This window comes from Haliotis rubra, unplaced genomic scaffold (genome assembly GCF_003918875.1).
Source record: "Haliotis rubra isolate DU_JTF1 unplaced genomic scaffold, ASM391887v1 Scf25, whole genome shotgun sequence".
Classification (NCBI taxonomy): Eukaryota; Metazoa; Mollusca; class Gastropoda; order Lepetellida; family Haliotidae; genus Haliotis; species Haliotis rubra.
The window spans coordinates 3,120,190-3,132,220 of record NW_025766558.1 but is presented as its reverse complement, the minus strand read 5'-3'; the positions used below and the strand labels follow the sequence as shown (position 1 = coordinate 3,132,220).

Genomic DNA, 12,031 nt, shown 5'->3' with positions numbered 1-12,031 from the left:
CAGCCATGTAGCCAGCCATCCTACTGTAGTAGCCATGTTAAGCTGACCCAGGTCACGCGAGGGCAGGCCAAGGGCAGGCCGATGAAGATGTGAAGATGCGGCTAATGCTGCAGCCACAGTTGTCGTGCCCCAGCCGCCATTGCTTATGTTGATGAGCCAGTTTTGCATGTACATTCAGACAAAACAAAATATTTATTCTGTACAAATGTTTATTTCTTAGGTTGATCTTTTATACCTTTTAGTATCTACTGACACAGAAATTGTTTCAAAACAACACTACATTATGAATCAATACTTTAATATTACTATAGATATTTGTGGGGGCTGAAGGGGAGGGGGTGACTTATACAATGATCTTCTTGGAAATATTAGTTTTAACATTTTTATCATGTTTTTGTAATAAATCTAAATTAATTAAGACAAAATATAGTGGTATTTGGCAATCAATTCGTCTAGTTGTCTTTCACTACCATGAAATCTGGTCACCTATTTAGTGGGAATCCTTTAAACAGCTTGAGGTCACCTTCTTCCTACTGAAAACCTGTAGAAATGGTAAGGTAGAAATGATTCTAACTTAATATATTGGAATTGCATTGCATTTTAGGTTTAGAAGGGTTATTGCAGGATTCGAATTGATCAGACAGTAGCGAGGAGTTGAAGTGATTGTTCATAACATCAATCACTGGATTGTCTAGTGAAGAGCGGATTATCTATAGACCACCAACATATAGCTGGAATACTACTAATAATAATAATGCTAAGTTTTGCTCTTGAATCCAACACGATGCTGCTCTCTGGCATTACATTATTACCCTGACGGAATTGTACTTTCAAATCCGCTACTAAGCGCTTCGCTCGACCGTATAGGTCCATGCATCCGCTTCTCAGGTACCCATTTTAAACAGCTGGGTGGACTGAGTGCAATGTGGACAAAGTGCCTTGCCCAGGGACACAACACAGTATGAGACCCAGGTCACAAATTTTGGTGTCTCAACCGGGATTCGAACCCCGGGCCTTTGGCGTGAGAGGCCAGCATGCTAACCACTACACCACTGTGCTCAGTGTCAAACTACAAACAATAGTAGGAACTATTATTATTAAGTAATAAGTGTAATGATGATAAGAATTAAAGGATGCATTTTCAGATAATTACCGCGAGAGAGAGGATTACACACCAGAAAATCTATATAGGCTGCTGAAGGAAACAGTTGTATACATAAAGGCAGTATCAGTTAAGTCATACACAGGAGTAAGGATATCTTAAATTTTCTTGAAAAAATATGACAATATATTCTGAAATTTCAGAACCAAGGGCAGTGATACATGACAGGATGTTTAGGGATTACAAACAAGAGGCTCTGCTTGATGTTGTCTAGGAACTTCCTGTAGACTCACAAGACACAGCCAATCTCCTTTCTACCTTTTGTAGTACCTTGCTATTATGCTCTTTGTCATGATACTTCAGCTGGGACTTTAATACTGCATATTGTATTCACACAATGTGGGCATCTTTCTTAGAACTGGGTCAGCGTTAAACTGTTCTGTTTAACCATTTTAACAAGTTAGTTTATACAGAGGTGCAATACACCAACAGGTGAGAGTGAGTATGTTTTTAGCAATATTCCAGCAATATCACAGCAGGTGACACCAGAAATGGGCTTCACACATCACCAGCAACAGGTGAGAGTGAGTATGGTTTTAGCAATATTCCAGCAATATCACGCCAGGGGACACCAGAAATGGGCTTCACACATCACCAGCAACAGGACAGAAATAATTACAACTCTGTATCTTCCACACAATACAAGCCCTTTAAACGTAATAACCATCCCAGTGCCCAATATAACTGGTTTTACTTGGGACCAGGCCATGTAAAATGCATCTCTTTGGCTAATACTTACTGACTAAAGATACTTCTAAGATGCCTAGCGGTTAGAACAATCGAAAAAAAAATACATTATCAGACAATAAAGGTATAGTTTTTTGATGACGTAACAATTGAATGACGTTATCCCGTCACTGCGCCATTCTAGTGTGCCCCCTCGTAATCGAACCATTTTACATTACGTCACAATGTAAGCAACGTCCCGATGCATGTCAGTTGTCATTGCCTCGTACGGCCTCCTACAGTAAACTACACCGTTGCATCCAGTTTCTTGGTTTGCTGTTGCTTCACGCAGCTAACATCACTGGTGGAAACATTACGTTTATGTTTTACGACGGTTAAAATGTGTCATTTCGACTCACAAGTTTTCAGCGACACGGTAGCGTTAAGTAATGTTTACATTCCCACAATGCAATTGTGGAATGTAAACTTGACTACTCAACTTCCTCTGGATGTACTGATCTAAACTTACGCTGGTAGTAGAAATGCAGCGTTCATATTGCCCCATATGGTTTACGTTAATGACAGATGTAATTAAAATAATTCAGAGAAGATATTTAATCGAGCGTAAACCATCATCAAACTGTTATCATTTGTTTTTCTGGTAGCGTTAGATCTTAGCGTAGGGGCAGACACATCAATAGAACAGCCAGTTAGCCCTGTGCGAGGATTCTTAATTTAGGTCACCGACACACGTCGTTTGTTTTCTGCCTTAAATTAATATCGTAATTATCTTTAGAAAGTATTAAATTTGGCATCTTAGAAAGAAATACACTTTCGCCCTACCACCATGTATAGTGTAATAAAACACACTTTAAGCCCTGAACTATTATAACGTTAAAGCACTCGTACGCAAGCGTCCTAGTGCTTTAACTATAATAGTTCAGGGCAAAAGTGTGTTTTATTACACTATACATGATGGTAGAGCGAAGTGTATTTCTTAAACAATACACACTATGGTATAAAACTTTAGGATTTCCATCCCTTTTCACCATAATAAAATGGAATACAATGTTACACTTTCATCCCATTTAACTTCCATTGGAATATTTCAAGTTGAGAAACATTGTAATGCAACACTGTTAATTGATACAGATGAGCTTGCAAGACATTTATGTACATTGGCTATTTCAAAAACCCATTGTACTATCAACAATCGGTTTTAGCTTTATATGCCGTCAACAATAAGTCCAAGTTTTGTATTCTGTCAAGAATAGGTCCTAGTTTTATATTCTATCACCAATCGGTCCTAGTGTTATACACTATCACCAATCAGTCCTAGTTTTACATACTATCAACAATCAGTCCCAGTTTTGTATTCTGTCAACAAACAGTTCCAGTTCCATGTCCTAGTTCAATATTCTCTCACAAATCTCTGTCAGTTTTACAAACTACCAACAAATACACCCTGTCATGTCCCGAATCATAACATGTCCCACTTTCACGGCTAGTTATTTCCACTAGAATAGATGACACAAGCTGACATTTTACCCCCAGGGCTGAATTAACTGAAGTCATTGGCCCAGCACTTTTAGAATCTCAGGCCAATTTATCAACATATTTATATTTGAGTGTGACATCTGAAAAATATGAATTGGCGAGATAGAATATTTGTCTCTATCATCACTCATGCTTGGGCTCATGAGTTCAGCTGATAGCGAGTGAATTAATATTTAGCATCACTTTGGCAATATTTCGCGACGAGAACAATTTATATATTAAACATGAATAAATTTAGAACATAGACAACTCGGCGATAGACAGTAAACCTTCTACAGTATCACAGATATTAAGTTAAAACTAGCCTGTTGCCACAAAAAGACATCATCAAAGAGTGAGTGAATATTGTTTTATGCCACTTTTAGCAATATTCCAACAATATCAGAAGAGGGGGGCACCACAAATGGGCTTCAGAATATTATCAGAGAACAATATAATATAAAAACAGGCTGTAGATCACCAGCAACTGAAGGTAGATCCACAATAGGGTCCATGGGGACTTATGGTACTTTTGCTACCTGCATGAACTAGCTCAGTAAGCTGGATTTAATCAACACCTTCAAGTTCAGCAGATAAAATTAAAATGATCATGTCTGATCTTAAAAATCACATGCCAAAATTTTGAGGATATCAAGACATATACTGCGTCATGTTTGCTGATAATACTTCACTTGGTCTGTTTTAACTGTGGACTGCTCCAGCAGAGGAACTAACATCAGACTGGGGGAGAGACCGTTATATTCTCACTGTATGAGCACCAACTGATTGATATCAGAATCAGTCCTAGTGTTATACACTATCACCAATCAGTCCTTGTTTAATATATTATCAACAATAGGTCCTAGTGTTATATACAATCAACAATAGGTCCTAGTGTTATATACAATCAACAATAGGTCCTAGTGTTATATACAATCAACAATTGGTCCTAGTGTTATATTACAATCAACAATATGTCCTAGTGTTATATACAATCAACAATAGGTCCTAGTGTTATATACAATCAACAATAGGTCCTAGTGTTATATACAATCAACAATTGGTCCTAGTGTTATATTACAATCAACAATATGTCCTAGTGTTATATACAATCAACAATAGGTCCTAGTGTTATATAGAATCAACAATTGGTCCTAGTGTTATATTACAATCAACAATATGTCCTAGTGTTATATACAATCAACAATAGGTCCTAGTGTTATATACAATCAACAATTGGTCCTAGTCTTATATACAATCAACAATATGTCCTAGTGTTATATACAATCAACAATAGGTCCTAGTGTTATATACAATCAACAATACGGGCCTAGTGTTATATACAATCAACAATAGGTCCTAGTGTTATATACAATCGACACTTGGTCCTAGTGTTATATACAATCAACAATAGGTCCTAGTGTTATATACAATCAACAATACAGGGCCTACTGTTATATACAATCAACAATAGGTCCTAGTGTTATATACAATCAACTGACTGACTGACTGACTGAGTTTGGTTTTAAGCCGCTTTTAGCAATATTCCAGCAACATCACGACGGGGGACACCAGAAATGGGCTTAACACATTGTGCCCATGTGGGGAATCGAACCCGGCTCTTCGGCGTGACGAGCCAACCCTTTAACCACTAGGCTACCCCACCGCCCTTATATACAATCAACAACATGTCCTAGTGTTATATACAATCAACAATACAGGGCCTAGTGTTATATACAATCAACAATAGGTCCTAGTGTTATATACAATCAACAATACAGGGCCTAGTGTTATATACAATCAACAATTGGTCCTAGTGTTATATTACAATCAACAATATGTCCTAGTGTTATATACAATCAACAATAGGTCCTAGTGTTATATAGAATCAACAATTGGTCCTAGTGTTATATTACAATCAACAATAGGTCCTAGTGTTATATACAATCAACAATAGGTCCTAGTGTTATATACAATCAACAATTGGTCCTAGTCTTATATACAATCAACAATATGTCCTAGTGTTATATACAATCAACAATAGGTCCTAGTGTTATATACAATCAACAATACGGGCCTAGTGTTATATACAATCAACAATAGGTCCTAGTGTTATATACAATCGACACTTGGTCCTAGTGTTATATACAATCAACAATAGGTCCTAGTGTTATATACAATCAACAATACAGGGCCTACTGTTATATACAATCAACAATAGGTCCTAGTGTTATATACAATCAACTGACTGACTGACTGACTGAGTTTGGTTTTAAGCCGCTTTTAGCAATATTCCAGCAACATCACGACGGGGGACACCAGAAATGGGCTTAACACATTGTGCCCATGTGGGGAATCGAACCGGCTCTTCGGAGTGACGAGCCAACCCTTTAACCACTAGGCTACCCCACCGCCCTTATATACAATCAACAACATGTCCTAGTGTTATATACAATCAACAATACAGGGCCTAGTGTTATATACAATCAACAATAGGTCCTAGTGTTATATACAATCAACAATAGGTCCTAGTGTTATATACAATCAACAATACAGGGCCTAGTGTTATATACAATCAACAATAGGTCCTAGTGTTATATACAATCAACAATTGGTCCTAGTGGTATATACAATCAACTGATTGATATCAGAATCACTCCTAGTGTTATATAAATCAGACTGGGGGAGAGACTGTTATATTCTCACTGTATAAGCACAAACTGATCGATATCAGAATCAGATTGTTTCATCCGGCTTGCCACTTGACTGACCTAATTCTGTATCAATTCAATCTAATCTACATCTTTCTGTATCTACAATCTGTTTCTATCTAATTCTTGTAAACAACCTTCTTTCTCTATCTAATTCTGTATCAACAATCTAAGCTTTCTTTCTATCAACAAGGTCCTAGTGTTATATCCAATTCAATCAATAAGCCTAGTGCTTTTCTACAATCAACAATAATTCTGTATCAACAATCTAAGCTTTCTTTCTCAATCTATCTATAGGTCCTCTGTTATATCAATCAATCTAAACTTTTCTTTCTATATCTAATTCTGTATCAACAATCCAAGCTTTTCTATCTAATTCAGCAAGCATCAACGAATCTAAGCTTTCTTTCTCTATTGTAATTCTGTATCAACAATCTAAGGTGGAAACAACCCCTTTCTCTATCTAATTCTAGTGTATACAATCAACAATAGGTCCTAGTGTTATATACAATCAACAATTGGTCCTAGTGGTATATACAATCAACTGATTGATATCAGAATCACTCCTAGTGTTATATAAATCAGACTGGGGGAGAGACTGTTATATTCTCACTGTATAAGCACAAACTGATCGATATCAGAATCAGATTGTTTCATCCGGCTTGCCACTTGACTGACATTCACAAAACATCCACAATTTCAACTTCCTGTTTTCTGGGAACTCTACTTCAACAATCTATGCTTTCTTTCTCTATCTAATTCTGTATCAACAATCTAAGCTTTCTTTCTCTATCTAATTCTGTATCAACAATCTAAGCTTTCTTTCTATATCTAATTCTGTATCAACAATCTAAGCTTTCTTTCTCTATCTAATTCTGTATCAACAATCTAAGCTTTCTTTCTCTATCTAATTCTGTATCAACAATCTAAGCTTTCTTTCTATATCTAACTCTGTATCAACAATCTAAGCTTTCTTTCTCTATCTAATTCTGTATCAACAATCTAAGCTTTCTTTCTCTATCTAATTCTGTATCAACAATCTAAGCTTTCTTTCTCTATCTAATTCTGTATCAACAACCTAAGCTTTCTTTCTCTATCTAATTCTGTATCAACAACCTAAGCTTTCTTTCTCTATCTAATTCTGTATCAACAACCTAAGCTTTCTTTCTCTATCTAATTCTGTATCAACAATCTAAGCTTTCTTCTAATTTTCTCAATCTAATTCTGTATCAACAACCTAAGCTTTCTTTCTCTATCTAATTCTGTATCAACAACCTAAGCTTTCTTTCTCTATCTAATTCTGTATCAACAACCTAAGCTTTCTTTCTCTATCTAATTCTGTATCAACAATCTAAGCTTTCTTTCTCTATCTAATTCTGTATCAACAATCTAAGCTTTCTTTTCTATCTAATTCTGTATCAACAATCTAAGCTTTCTTTCTCTATCTAATTCTGTATCAACAACCTAAAGCTTTCTTTTCTATATCTAATTCTGTATCAACAATCTAAGCTTTCTTTCTCTATCTAATTCTGTATCAACAATCTAAGCTTTCTTTCTCTATCTAATTCTGTATCAACAATCTAAGCTTTCTTTCTCTATCTAATTCTGTATCAACAACCTAAGCTTTCTTTCTCTATCTAATTCTGTATCAACAATCTAAGCTTTCTTTCTATATCTAATTCTGTATCAACAATCTAAGCTTTCTTTCTCTATCTAATTCTGTATCAACAATCTAAGCTTTCTTTCTCTATCTAATTCTGTATCAACAATCTAAGCTTTCTTTCTCTATCTAATTCTGTATCAACAATCTAAGCTTTCTTTCTCTATCTAATTCTGTATCAACAACCTAAGCTTTCTTTCTCTATCTAATTCTGTATCAACAATCTAAGCTTTCTTTCTCTATCTAATTCTGTATCAACAACCTAAGCTTTCTTTCTATATCTAATTCTGTATCAACAATCTAAGCTTTCTTTCTCTATCTAATTCTGTATCAACAATCTAAGCTTTCTTTCTCTATCTAATTCTGTATCAACAACCTAAGCTTTCTTTCTCTATCTAATTCTGTATCAACAATCTAAGCTTTCTTTCTCTATCTAATTCTGTATCAACAATCTAAGCTTTCTTTCTCTATCTAATTCTGTATCAACAACCTAAGCTTTCTTTCTCTATCTAATTCTGTATCAACAATCTAAGCTTTCTTTCTCTATCTAATTCTGTATCAACAATCTAAGCTAAGCTTTTTCTTTCTGTATAGCTTTCTTTCTATCTAATTCTGTATCAACAATCTAAGCTTTCTTTCTCTATCTAATTCTGTATCAACAATCTAAGCTTTCTTTCTCTATCTAATTCTGTATCAACAACCTAAGCTTTCTTTCTCTATCTAATTCTGTATCAACAATCTAAGCTTTCTTTCTATATCTAATTCTGTATCAACAACCTAAGCTTTCTTTCTCTAATTCTGTATCAACAATCTAATCAACAATTCTAAGCTTTCTTTCTCTATCTAATTCTGTATCAACAATCTAAGCTTTCTTTCTATATCTAATTCTGTATCAACAATCTAAGCTTTCTTTCTATATCTAATTCTGTATCAACAATCTAAGCTTTCTTTCTATATCTAACTCTGTATCAACAATCTAAGCTTTCTTTCTCTAATTCTGTATCAACAATCTAAGCTTTCTCTATCTAATTCTGTATCAACAATCTAAGCTTCCCATCCTTATGGGAATTCTGCATCTGCATCTGCATCAGCTTACATTCTCCCTGAAATTCTGTATCAATAATTACAGCTTTCTACCTTCTTGGACCTTTACAGCAATAATTTCAGCTTTCCCATCTTCTGGAATTCATACCTGAGTTGCTTTCATTATAGTTTGATGCAGGAGAAAACCCAAGGCAATATGAGCCAACATCAAAGGTCCTCACAGATACCCATAACAGATGCCTTGAAGCGAGACTATTTGAAAGTATGACATTAAAAACCAAAAAACTTAAAAGTTTAATTTCTGAAAGTGGTTATGTTTTCTTTGATGAATTTGTTGTGTACATACCTCATTGTGATTCCATAGTGGCCACTGCCTATAGATGTCCCATACTGAAACAAAGGTGATCAGTGAGTGAGTGAGTCAACATCGTTCACACAGCACTATATGACTGTGTGATATGCAGATGGTGTATATATGATATCCCACTTGTGCAATAACAAAGGTGATCAGTGAGTGAGTGAGTCAACATCAGTCACACAGCACTATATGACCGTGTGATATGGAGGTGGTGTATATATGATATCCCACTTGTGCAATCAGTGTAGAAGTGAGCAGAGCTCACATACCCCCGCTTCCCACTTTGGGACATGGAAATGACTGATATTGATATATATAATGTGACAAAGATCAGCAGCTCACAAGACTTTCTCCTTGACTCTACTAAAATTTATATACATGTTAGATAATAGTTTTGCCATGTACTGATTACAGTAATAATTTATGGAAACATTATTTACCTGACATACAATTGAACTTGACTGTCTCATGTTGCACACAATGAAGTGGACGTAGATGAAGATTGTTACTTTTTAGCACATGGCATATCTGTGGGTCATGATTAACTTGTGTATTAAGTTTGGTGAACCTAGCATGTATAGTTTCGATGATATGCTGTGGCCAGGTAACCATCAAACACATTTTGCACCAAGTCATGTTTCCATGGAAACAACAACAAAACAAATTCTGAAAAAAAATAATTAAAATAGCAAAAGGCACATCAATGGGTTATGATTAACATGTGTGTGAAGTTTGGTGAACCTAGCATGTAAACTTTAAGAGATATGCTCCGGACAAACTTTTGGGACGGAAGGACAGACGGACGGAAGGACAAAATGAACGCTATATACCCCCGTTACGTCGTAGCGGGGGTATAATAACAAAGGTGATCAGTGAGTGAGTGAGTCAAGATCATTCACACAGCACTATATGAGCGTGTGATATGGAGATGGTGTATATATGATATCCCACTTCCGGTCTATCCTTGTCAAACAAGTGTAGGTTTATATGTCTTTACACTTTCCTTTGTTACTGCTCTACCCATCTCTACCATTGACATTCTAACTCTACCAGAAGCATCTGGGCTCTACCACTGGTATATTTTTGTTCATATTTTATGCATGTTTCAGCCACCTTTATTGACATGGAATGGGGTATCACTAATTTACACCCATCTTTTCTGCAGTGTACCAGTCAGTACACCAACAGTGAGGCCCAATGGCAACTAGTTACCTATGTTACTTGAACATTTGGTGTAAACACCTACAAATTGTGATGCCCAGGAACCCGACATCAACAATGTGGTTTCTTCAAATTACAATGTTAAACTTACCATCTTAAACTAAAAAAAAACTATATTTGAAACTGATAATGTTATCATTATTAGTATGTGGTGGTATGTGGTCATGTGCAGAGCCCAGGTCGCTAAAAAGTTGAAATTACGCAACATTGATCATGGAGAGTCCTTAGATGGGTGACCGTGTTTGGCAGCTTGGCTCCTGAGTTTGTAGGACTTCAGTCCTGCCCCACAACAAAACACATGTGATACATGTGGTCTTACCTTAGGCAAGTGAGTTTGTTCATGAATTGCCTCAGTTCACCCAGTAGTGAATGGGTACCCGATGGGATAAGTCATATGACTATAAACCTTAACAAGCATCTTGGGTTATCCAGAGTAATGATGTCTATCATGTTGTATGAGCTGAGAGCATGTCCCTGTGGCGTGGAGTTCAGCGCTATATATGTGGCCTTTTAATATCCTGCAGAGACATATGTCCCTTGAATTCACCAGAAAATGACAGCCAGGGACAAACATCACATTGAATTTGTGTCTCTACAGTTGAACATATACATAATTAATCAACAATTGAATCCCAGTCACCCATACTCTAACAACCTCACTCACATATCTACTCTAACTCACATCTCTCATCTCACACTTACTCTTTCAACCTCACTCACTCAACCACTAGCCACCTTCTCACCTCACTCACACCAACTCTCTCAACTTCACTCACTCAACCATCCACTCACTCACACCAACTCTATCAACCTCACTCACTCAACCACTCACCCATCCACTCACTCACACCAATACTCAAAACCTCACTCACTCAACCACTCGCCCATCCACTCACTCACACCAATACTCAAAACCTCACTCACTCAACCACTCACTCACCCATCCACTCACTCACACCAACTCTCTCAACCTCACTCACTCAACCACTCACCCATCCACTCACTCACACCAACTCTCTCAACCTCAATCACTCAACCACTCACCTATCCACTCACTCACACCAACTCTCTCAACCTCACTCACTCAACCACTCTCCCATCCACTCACTCACACCAACTCTCTCAACCTCAATCACTCAACCACTCGCCCATCCACTCACTCACACCAACTCTCTCAACCTCACTCACTCAACCACTTGCCCATCACTCACTCACACCAACTCTCCCAACCTCACTCACTCAACCACTCACTCACCTATCCACTCACTCACACCAACTCTCTCAACCTCACTCACTCAACCACTCACTCACACCAACTCTTACTGAGTTTAGTGAGACTACTGCCGACAAAACATCAGTCAGTGATTTATTGGTCCGATGCGTTGAGGGAACCACAGGTAAGCACAGGTAAGCACAGGTAACCACGGTTATGGGTATTGTTATGAGTCTGATGAACCAGTGATTAAGAAAGTGAGCACTGACACACACCACTTGTCCAAGGTGACGAATGTAATGTCTCCATGGTTACACATCAATGTTCTCTTAAAACAAAAAGGCCACTGACACAGAATCAAATCTCTTGCCAATGACACTGACACAGAATCAAATCATTCAAATCAGAGACCATATAATCTATTATATGGTCTCTGTTCTAATGAAGAAACAAAAGTAAT

General features: G+C 36.9%; 1 protein-coding gene across 5 annotated transcripts in view; it reads right to left on the bottom strand.

Annotated features, from left to right (window-relative positions):
• Positions 1-12,031, bottom strand: part of LOC124279440 (estrogen receptor-like) — a 175,262-nt gene that overhangs the window by 113,330 nt on the left and 49,901 nt on the right. For all 5 annotated transcript variants that reach the window (XM_046715269.1, XM_046715267.1, XM_046715271.1 and 2 more), the window contains exon 2: positions 9,126-9,169. The gene's annotated coding sequence lies outside the window, so the exon portion shown is untranslated. The remainder of the gene's footprint in view (positions 1-9,125; positions 9,170-12,031) is intronic.